Below are 11,912 nucleotides of genomic sequence, written 5' to 3' on the forward strand. Positions count from 1 at the left end.
ATTGATCTCTCATTTGACCCTCACATGTGCAGCAGCCTAAGTCCTTACATGAGCTAGAAGGTCCCACATTCGTCCCACTCTTCCACCTCGGCACTCGGCACCAGTCCAGTTTCAGATGGACTGTAAAATGCTCTTATTTACATCAAAAGCATCCGACAGTCACCCACAGCCTCCGAGTGAACTCATCCCCCTTGCTGCCTGCAGTCTCAAAGTGTAGAGTTTCTCTGAGCTCCTGGAATTAGCGAGATTACAGCCAGGGGCAGAAATCATCTCATACATCTCATGGCAAACAGCCCTGAAGCTTTGATTTGGGACTCAGACACCCTCCAAGTTTTCAAATCCAGGCTAAAGATGTACTTATTTATCCAAGCTTTTAGGTCTTGTACAGAAGCCGTTATTTATGGACTGTTCATGCTTTGTTGATCTTTATAGATCTTTATAGATTTAATTTTCTGTTTTATTTGTATGTTACCACAGAGATGAGGCCGAGTCTGGACTCAGCCTGCTCACAGGTGACGAAGCAGCTAAGATGATGTCAGAAAATGTCCCAGTGCCGCCAGCAGAAGAACGTATGACAGACGCCACATCCATCCAAACAGCCTGTCTACTCCAGCTAGAAATGTCTCACCCACCCAAGACCCACCAGAGGTGCTGCCATTCCCGAATCCACCCTAAAGTGGACTAAACATGGTGTAAAAAAGCATGGACTGGTTACTAGCTGCGCAGACCAGGGAAGGTGAGCTTCTTCCTCAGTTCAGAAAGATGTTCCCGCCCACTGCCAGTCTCGGTGTGCTCTTCATGGACTTGGACTCATACATCTGTGAAGCTGCTTTGTTACAATGTGTGTTGTAAAAAGCAATATACAAATCAATGAATCTCTCTTTATCTCTCTCCCCTCTGTCTCTGTTATTTTTATCTATTTGTAACACGAGCCTGCAGGGTACATATCCTTCCCACTCTCCCCAAAGGTCAAATGTCAAAGGTCACCAATCTGTCGTGACCTTATGCTCTGAATGCATTTGCATTTCTGCAGATAAAGGGGACTGAGTGCTGATGTGCTTGGCTGGTGGTTGCTAGGCCAACATGCTCCTCTCCCTCCTCACAATCATGTGACCACCTCTTCCAGGGCACAACAGAGACATGCCGGCATTTGTGAGTTCTCCAGCCAGTGAGGTTGGAAGCCAGTCTACTTCTTTCCTCCTTTTTGCAGGGCACAGGAGGTCTGTGTGTGTGTTTTGGGGTGTTTATATCACCCAGTCTGGCACCTCAAATGTGAGGTCGGTCGCATGAGCGTCAGTCTTGATTCAGTCAGCGATCTGGCAAGAACAACCAGAGATTTCTCAGCAATGTGGCTGCTAACCCACACATTTATAGAAGATTTATAGACTAAAGGCGTCATGTAATAAACATCATATACTAGACATTCTACAGTACATCAAATACCACACATCATACACCAGGCCTCATATAACTGACACCATATAATTACTGCCACAGGAAGAAAGTGGAATAAACTATAACGGGCACCAAAGTCACTTGAGTTTTCTGCACACATGTGCAGTATTTCCCTTTGTGTCATGAAAAACAGCCTCTCTACATATGTTGACACACACATGACTGGTCATATACCGACTCACTCATGACTGGTCATATACCGACGCACTCATGACTGGTCATATACCGACACACTCGTGACTGGTCATATACCGACGCACTCGTGACTGGTCATATACCGACGCACTCATGACTGGTCATATACAGACACACTCGTGACTGGTCATATACCGACGCACTCATGACTGGTCATATACCGACACACTCGTGACTGGTCATATACAGACACACTCATGGCTGGTCATATACAGACACACTCATGACTGGTCATATACAGACACACTCGTGACTGGTCATATACAGACACACTCATGACTGGTCATATACTGACGCACTCATGACTGGTCATATACAGACACACTCATGACTGGTCATATACAGACACACTCATGACTGGTCATATACCGACGCACTCGTGACTGGTCATATACCGACACACTCGTGACTGGTCATATACCGACGCACTCGTGACTGGTCATATACCGACGCACTCGTGACTGGTCATATACCGACACACTCGTGACTGGTCATATACCGACGCACTCCTGACTGGTTATATACCAGCACACTCATGACTGGTCATGTACCTATACACTCATGACTGGTCATATACTGATGCACTAATGACTGGTCATATACTGACACACTCGCCACTGGTTATATACTGACACACTCCTGACTGGTCATATACCGACACACTCATCACTGGTCATATACTGACACACTTGTGACTTGTCATATACCGACACACTCCTGACTGGTTATATACCAGCACACTCATGACTGGTCATGTACCTATACACTCATGACTGGTCATATACTGATGCACTAATGACTGGTCATATACAGACACACTCATGACTGGTCATATACCAGCACACTCATGACTGGTCATATACTGACACACTTGTGACTGCTCATACAACACAGAACATCACATGACCCCTTGGGTCTGTGCTGTTCATTAATGGCCAGAGTTACTTCAGCTCAGGGGATTGTGCTGCATGCTAATGAGGGTGTTACCTGTTCTCTCATATTCCGACACAGGGGAGGTGCATGGCTTAGCTTGGGTCAGCTGTGCTTAGCTGTGCCTGTTAAAAAATTGACAACAGATAGCTTCGCTTTCATACTCATTGTATTAAGTGAAACACGCAATGCATCCCCCCCTCCCCAGGACAGCATAAGGCACAGGCAATCTTTAGCAAAGATTCGCTCAGGAACTGCTGGGAAATTAAGCTGCCACTTGCAAGAATTCCCAAAGAATTCCCAAAGAAGGCAGAAGCTTCACATCCAAATCAGTGGGTGTGGAGTTAATGTTGAAATCTAAAACTAATAAAAGTGGCTGACAGGCAAGGTCCACGTGGGGATGCAGGAGGGTGGAGAGTGTGTGTTTATATTTGTTTCTGTGCAGCTGGGTGGTTATGACAACCATGTGTGCACCTATGACCCCTGTGTGTCCCTGTGACTTCCCCACACAGGATATGATGGCCCAGACTGAGTGAGTGGCGAGGGTGAAGAGTGGAGGGAGCCGCAACTGCACCAAGGTCCCACGATGCCGTTATTCAGAAAACGCACTGCGACAGTCAGAACGACGGAACAATTACTATAATCAGGGCTGTGGGAGGCTAATGGCCTGGCAGGCGGAAAAAAAAAAACAAAACACTAAAAACGTCTAAAAAAAGGGGGGATTGTGTGGACGGTTGGGAAAGGACAGGGGTGATGGAGTGATGAGGGGATGGGGAGCGATGTGGAGGAGTGAACCTGAGGGATGATGCAAAGGCAGAGGTAGAGAAGAGAGGGAGAGAGAGAGAGAAAAAAAAGAGAAGGAAGCCCAGAGTAGTGTCTGTCCTTTCCCGCTGTGAATGAGCCCCGGGCTGGTGTGGTCTCCGGAGCGTCCTTTAACGCAGGTCTCCTATCACGCTCTCGGGTCTCGGGTGCATTTGGGCAGAGGTGATTACAGCCCCAGGCGTTCCGGAGCCGCTCTCTCGCCTGCGGGAACGCGCCAGAGGTTCATAGCCTGGAGGATGAATGCTCTCCCGATCTCGACCCCCTTGCTGCCAGGATCTGGCATTCTGGGGCCTCGGCCCACGGTAATTATCCCACGTCAGTGTCAGCCAGGCCAGGTGAGGCGGGATCCATTGCCGGAGGCTAGCGGAGATCTCTCCCGGATCCGGCCCCGCTAGAGAGGTGAGGGGAGGGATGGAGTTACACTTCTGGAAGCAAGCGAAGGCATCTGTCTGGAGAGCGAGAGGGAGAACATTCACCTCTCGGCTGATTAACACGCCCTGCAAGACAAGCCTGTAATGAATCTAATTCAGTTTGGCTTGTAGTCGCACGTCGTAATTATACACCATTGCTAATTTCTTTAAAAGTGTCTTTAACGTGTGTTCTGTGTAGGCAGTGGAGGGAAAAATTACCCTTTCCGAATGCTGGACTTGCAGAGGACTCCATTTCAACTCCGTCACTTAAGACTGACCGACAATCGAGGTTTTTAGGTTTTTAGGTACTGGTTCGACTGGAGATTCAAACAGAATCCTATTGGCAAGCACTGGGAGGGGCACTTTGCTACTCTGGACTGTTCTATAAACACTTGGACCACCCACCAAACAGCACTGGATGTTACGAACGGTGAGCCGGTGTGGAAACAGACGATAGCTGCTTACCATGCAAACCATAATGATGGTTGGACGTCTCTGCTAATGGAGACGTCATAGTGTGCATTGGGGCTTTGATGGTGAAATGCCATGAATTTAAAAGAACAAACAAGCATACAGCCAGAATAAAAGAAAGATCTATCAGTTAACGATGCAGAATATTTCAACATTAGTAAATAATTTACTGCATTATGCACAGTTAATTTCAGATAATGAAAATCAGTGTATCTCTGTTTAATAAATTAAATGTCATTAAAATTCAGTTGTTCAACGCTGAAGGAGAATTCGAGGGCGAGAATGGCAAACTGCTCTGAGCAGGCAGTTGATTTTTTTCATTTTAATATTTTTATTTATTTATTTATTTTACAGACTGATAAATCTGTAACACTGCCACAAAACGGACAATATCCAAAAGGCAAAGAAGAGATGTTAAAAGTTATTTTCAGAGTTGTGGTTATGACTGAACTTAACCTGCTTAATGTCAGTCAGAAGTAAGTATGACATTAAACGCTTATGAAATTAAATGCTTATGAAGTTCTTATGAAGTTAAAAGACAAATGAAGCTCCTCTGACAGTGAAATAAACATTACACTGCTGTTTAGTCCTGGATTTATTTCCCGCACATGGGGATTTGCCTTTATTCAGCCCTCCGTACAATCGGATGACGACAGCAGATGGCTTCTTTACTAGCTCTGTCTTCATTACAGCAGATGATGGACATATTAGGAACACATGTGCGTTCAAGCCATCTGGATGCATGCAAAGAGGCACGCCAGGTGGATTCACACTTTAGCAGGCCGGCAGTGGGCTTCTGTCAGATGCGTTTGATTCTGAGTTGTGCCACATGCCAACCACTGGCTGCAGTGGCTGTGTAGCACAGTACAATGCTCCGTTATCTGGGATTCATGTTGGTGGAATTCAATCAATCAAGCAAAGTGATTGGTGAATATTATAATTAAGGAGGAGGGGCATGCATGGTCTGCGCTCCTGGATTGGTCATGAGTTTGAGTGATTAGAGGATGGTGTTGTAGAGGAAGGAGCTGGAAAGTTTTTTTTATTCTTTTGTTGAGGAGATGAGGAGACCAAACTCTGGTCTATGAAGTCGTGTTCTCATCTACTACAACTGATGTGCACATCTTTGGTCTCATGGAGAGAAGGGTGATGACATCACAGAGATAAGAGTGATGACATCATAGAGGTAAGAATGATCCCATCACAGAGATAAGGGTGATGACGTCAAAGAGATAAGAGTGATGACATCATAGAGATAAGGGTGATGACATTATAGAGGTAAGAATGATCACATCACAGATATAAGGTTGATGACGTCATAGAGATAAGGTTGATGACATCATAGAGATAAGGGTGATGACATCATAGAGATAAAGGTGATGACATTATAGAGGTAAGAATGATCACATCACATCACAGAGATAAAGGTGATGACATCACAGTGGTCATTTTGGCCCTGCATATTCTCATGACCTGTGCTATGCTAAACAATAGAATTTGCACATTGGTTAAATAAAATTGGCTTTTAGATAAATGTATTATGTTGTATAATCATTAAATCTTTGCCTGGAACTATTTTGTCGTGGTCTGAAAGTAAGTGGGGTGAGAAAACATAGTAACAAACCCCCCTACATGTAGGTCAGGAGTTTCATCAAGCTCACTCTGATGTTCACGGGAGTTTCTCGCGGTGGGGGTTTTTGGTGTGTCATCTGAAATACACTTTGGGCTTTATATTCTTTTCTATTTTCTCTGGTATGTGGGCATGCACAGAAGCAGACCAGCACGCCAACACGAAGGATCAGTGCTTCTGAAGGACATGGGAAGGACATGTGAAGCACATGAGATGCATGTTTGAAGAACGTGTGAAGGACACGTGAAGGACATGAGATGCACGTGTGAAGGACATGAGAAGGACATGTAAAGGATGTGTGAAGGACATGTGATGGACATGTGAAGGACATGTGAAGGACATTCTGTTAGGATAAAAGGATGGATAAACCAGTTTAAACACCCCCCCCCCCCCCCCCACACACACACACAAAGACATGGCCACACTATACAGGAATTCTTCCTTTCCTTTTCACCCTGTCTCTTTGTCTGTTTGTTTCTCTCTCTCTATCTGTTTTTCTTTCTCTCCCTTTCTTGGTCTCTCTCCCTCTTTTAGGGCTGAGAAGTCACTCATCCTGCCCCTTATAGTCAACTGAGCTCTCACTCTGTCAGCCTGGGGAGGTGTGACTGTGCTGACAGTGAAGGGAGGCGTGACTGTGCTGACAGTGAAGGGAGGTGTGACTGTGCTGACAGTGAAGGGAGGTGTGACTGTGCTGACAGTGAAGGGAGGCGTGACTGTGCTGACAGTGAAGGGAGGTGTGACTGTGCTGACAGTGAAGGGAGGCGTGACTGTGCTGACAGTGAAGGGAGGCGTGACTGTGCTGACAGTGAAGGGAGGTGTGACTGTGCTGACAGTGAAGGGAGGCATGACTGTGATGACAGTGAAGGGAGGCATGACTGTGATGACAGTGAAGGGAGGCGTGACTGTGCTGACAGTAAAAGGAGGTGTGACTCCAACATACCTGACTGAACTCACTCCAGCTCACCTGATGGAGCTCACCCCCACTCACCTGACAGAGCTCACCCCCACTCACCTGATGGAGTTAAGTAGTCAGTTGAAGAGTTGGCGAGCTGACAGAGTTCCATGTGTTCAAGCTTATACACATCCTGTTCATAATGCATTCCTAACTAACATTAAATTATAGCCCCCTGAACAGTTTGGCTGTTAGAAATCAGTGTTTGGTTTCCTGGAGCTGTTAGAGGCACTTCTGTTTGAAAATGTGTTCATGGTTCAGGCTGAACCTTTTTTTTTGCATTACAGTTGAAAAATGTTGTAAGATTAACTAAAATGAAATCGTAGATATATGTTATATGTTATATGTCTGAAACCCTAAATGTATCTACTTAATTCATGTGAAATACCAACAAAACCTCCTACCCCGGAGAATTCTGTCAGTTTGGAGTGGGTTTGGGATGAATAACCAAAATGAGTAAAACTGTGACAAACACAAATTATTTAATTTGCTGCTTATTTTCTCCACACCTGTGGACATGTGTCCTGTCCCCTGGTTAAAGGACAAACTGGTGAAATCAGTTTTTCCTCTGAAGTCAGTCTGGTTTTCTATAATGCATATATGTGAAGTGTGAACAGCAGTAAGTGCGGCGCCTCTCCCTCCCACACTGCATCGGAGACTGCCACATTCCAGGATCTCAGTGAATATGCTGCACCAAATCTCACAGAGAGAGACCGAGGGCGGCTCCGTAACTCCGTAACTCCCGGGAGAAGCTTTGCCTTCCGCATCATACACAGCAGACGCGCGTCGCTGGTGACCGAAACAGCTCGCAGGCAATTGGCTGCCAGGACGCTGCTGTGACGTGGGATGAGTTACGAGGAACGCAGCGGGCCAAGGCTGTGTGGTATAAACCCCTGCGGTGAAACGGCACAGCGAGAGAGACACCTGGGTGCTCGGGAATCTACTGTTTCCGCTCCTCCCGGCTGGATACAGGGGATTCTCGACGTCAGAGCAGCAGTGTCAACAGACTACTAAAGTGAACACGCTAATGTGGCTAACAGTGACTATAGTAAACTGGAGGGGGCTGATTTGACCAGAATGAGGCAAATTAGGTACAATTATTCATATTAGTTGTGAGTGTGTGTGTGTGAGTGTGTGTGTGTGTGTGTGTGTGTGTGTGAGTGTGTGTGTGTGTGAGTGTGTGAGTCTGTGTGTGTGTGAGTGTGTGTGTGTGTGTGTGTGTATGTGTGTGAGTGTGTGTGTGTGTGTGAGTGTGTGAGTGTGTGTGTGTGTGTGTGTGTGAGTGTGAGTGAGTGTGTGTGTTTGTGTGTGAGTGTGTTTGTGTGTGAGTGTGTGTGTGTGTGAGTGTGTGAGTGAGTGTGTGTGTTTGTGTGTGTGTGTGTGTGAGTGTGTGAGTGAGTGTGTGTGTGAGTGTGTGTGTGTGTGTGAGTGTGTGAGTGAGTGAGTGTGTGAGTGAGTGAGTGTGTGTGTGAGTGAGTGTGTGTGTGTGTGTGTGTGTGTGTGTGTGTGTGTGTGTGTGTGTGTGTGTGTGTGTGTGTGTGTGTGTGTGTCAGGGAGGTGTGCTTTATGGGTGATCAACACTTAAGGATCTAAGAATGAGTAAGGGTAGGGTAACCTCCTTCACAGCCTGTCTATGATGGTTCCTTTATGCTAACCTTACTAGATTCTACTGCTAATGCACTCACACAGAGGAGAGTATCACTCACACAGAGGGAAGTGTTACTCATACAGAGGGGAGTGTCACTCACACAGAGGGGAGTATCACTCACACAGAGGGGAGTGTCACTCACACAGAGGGTGCTAATCTACCTTTCATCTTTTATCAAACAGACTTTGATGACCAGGAGTTCTGGTACTGTTTCGCTGTATGAGAAGTCATAGCACTTCTAACACGACTCAAGAGGTTTCCTTCATTTATTGAAAGGTTATGGAAAAGGTCGTGCATCTTGAAACAAGGCTAGCTGTAGTTCTGAAAGGCGTGTACACACATGTGAGCTCTCATAACAAACCTTGGGCTTAGCCTTTTTGGACATTTTGAAAACATCACCTGCCCTTCCCATTGTGGGAACATTTCTTGACGAGTGGACCAATAGAAGGCCTCCGTACTCATACCTCACACATTTGTATGTGCCTTGGAGTACAGACCCTGGTCCTTAGAGACCACCAACTCAATCACTTCATTTTTATTTATTCAATAAAGAAAGAAAATGAATTTGTTTTTTTCTGGAAATGGCATCATTACTTAAAGCCTTTCTGTCACCAAAAACCAATTTGTTGAAAACAATATGTTGGCAGCAAAAGTCCAAACATTTACTTCTTTTTTTTTCTTTGATCCCATTTCCTCACTTGTGAAATGCCCCTAAATCCCATGCAGTAGGGACTAATGTTTCTTTTGGACCTCTGCCAGTTGGTAACAGGTCATTGCAGGATTCCAGTCTCTGGGCTCAAATTGTGCTTGTCTGAATGTTCGGAAGGGGCACCTCTGGGCCTTGTGTACACATCCTCATACAACACTGTCAGGCCCTGTACTGGGTAACATCACACGCTGGCCCTGTACTGCATAACATCACACGCTGGCTCTGTACTGGGTAACATCACACGCTGGCTCTGTACTGCATAACATCACATGCTGGCTCTATACTGGGTAACATCACACGCTGGCTCTATACTGGGTAACATCACACGCTGGCTCTGTACTGTGTAACATCACACGCTGGCTCTATACTGGGTAACATCACACGCTGGCTCTGTACTGGGTAACATCACACGCTGGCTCTGTACTGGGTAACATCACACGCTGGCTCTATACTGGGTAACCACACGCTGGCTCTATACTGCGTAACATCACACACTGGCTCTGTACTGGGTAACATCACACGCTGGCTCTATACTGGGTAACCACACGCTGGCTCTATACTGCGTAACATCACACACTGGCTCTGTACTGGGTAACATCACACGCTGGCTCTGTACTGGGTAACATCACACGCTGGCTCTATACTGCGTAACATCACACGCTGGCTCTATACTGCGTAACATCACACGCTGGCTCTATACTGGGTAACATCACACGCTGGCTCTGTACTGCGTAACATCACACGCTGGCTCAGTACTGGGTAACATCACACACTGGCTCTATACTGCGTAACATCACACGCTGGCTCTGTACTGCGTAACATCACACGCTGGCTCTGTACTGGGTAACATCACACGCTGGCTCTGTACTGCGTAACATTACACGCTGGCTCTATACTGCGTAACACCACATGCTGGCTCTGTACTGGGTAACATCACATGCTGGCTCTATACTGCGTAACATCACATGCTGGCTCTATACTGGGTAACATCACACGCTGGCTCTGTACTGCATAACATCACATGCTGGCTCTGTACTGCGTAACATCACACACTGGCTCTGTACTGGGTAACATCACACGCTGGCTCTGTACTGCGTAACATTACACGCTGGCTCTATACTGCGTAACACCACATGCTGGCTCTGTACTGGGTAACATCACATGCTGGCTCTAGACTGCGTAACATCACACGCTGGCTCTGTACTGCGTAACATCACACGCTGGCTCTGTACTGGGTAACATCACACGCTGGCTCTGTACTGCGTAACATTACACGCTGGCTCTATACTGCGTAACACCACATGCTGGCTCTGTACTGGGTAACATCACATGCTGGCTCTATACTGCGTAACATCACATGCTGGCTCTATACTGGGTAACATCACACGCTGGCTCTGTACTGCATAACATCACATGCTGGCTCTATACTGCGTAACATCACACGCTGGCTCTGTACTGCGTAACATCACACACTGGCTCTGTACTGGGTAACATCACACGCTGGCTCTGTACTGCATAACATCACACACTGGCTCTATACTGCGTAACATCACACGCTGGCTCTGTACTGGGTAACATCACACGCTGGCTCTGTACTGCGTAACATCACACGCTGGCTCTGTACTGCGTAACATCATTTGCTGGTTCCATAAAGGACATCCGTGTTTTCGGCGGAGTGTGCGCAGAAGCGCAACACATCATCTTCCATGTGCATCCAAACACATGAATCCTCTTCTGCTCCCTGTATAAGGGGAGAGAAAGGACATTTAGAAACTAGTTTACCATTCCTTGTGCCCTGGTTGCCAGATCAGCGCTGAATTAAACATGAAGCTCTGCACTTGGGAGTAGCTGACTGGACCCATATGTGCAGCTGACTCAAAGGATCGGTTGTTATTTTTCATGTTTTTTTATTATGCTTTTTTCTCTCCCATGATGGATAGAGATGGGCGATTTATCTCAGCATGAGTTCCTGTAATCTCTTCTCTCGCCCACTCCCAGTCTTCCTCCCATAATTGTTCGGCATCGGAGTTCAATTCATCTTCCCCGATGACGTGCGTTTATCTGTTTGCCTCATCTTGCAAGCGAGGGCGAAGCTTCCTCCGAGCCCCATTTTGTATCTTATATACTCCAGACCTGACTGGTTCATGCCGTGGCGACACGGTGGGGATTGGGGCGAAGGGGTCGAGTGCCGGGCGACGCTGCCCCCGTCGAGCCGGGTCTGGTGACGACGGTGCTGTCTGTCCGGGTGCCAGGGGCAGTTCAGCTCTCGGGCACTCGGGGTTGATGGCAGGGAGAGAGCTTGGAGTGCGGCCCGCTGCCCGGAGTGGGGGCTGGATTACAGACTGTCAGCATTCGAGCAGGAGTGTGTTCTCCCAGATGAACCGTGGAGGCCTGGAAGTAGATTTTGGACACATTTAATGCGTTTTGGAGCACTGGAACTACTTGGACAGGCAGCCCTTATGTTCAGCTGGGAGTGGAGCTCATATCATTACTAGAAGACATGCAACAGCTGCCAAGCTGTTCCCCCAGTCGTGCGCATTACAGTGCTGCTTGTTTGAGGTCCATTATCAGAATGTCAGATTAATGAATATTCATTCAGAACAACCAGCAATTGCGCTTGGCGTCATGACCGATTGGATTTAAAATCGTGAGCTACAGGGTTTTAGAATCAAAAGCTGTTGGGTTTAGAGTCG

The sequence above is a fragment of the Electrophorus electricus genome, chromosome 18, assembly GCF_041902795.1.
Source record: "Electrophorus electricus isolate QZ-2024a chromosome 18, ASM4190279v1, whole genome shotgun sequence".
NCBI classification, from domain to species: Eukaryota; Metazoa; Chordata; class Actinopteri; order Gymnotiformes; family Gymnotidae; genus Electrophorus; species Electrophorus electricus.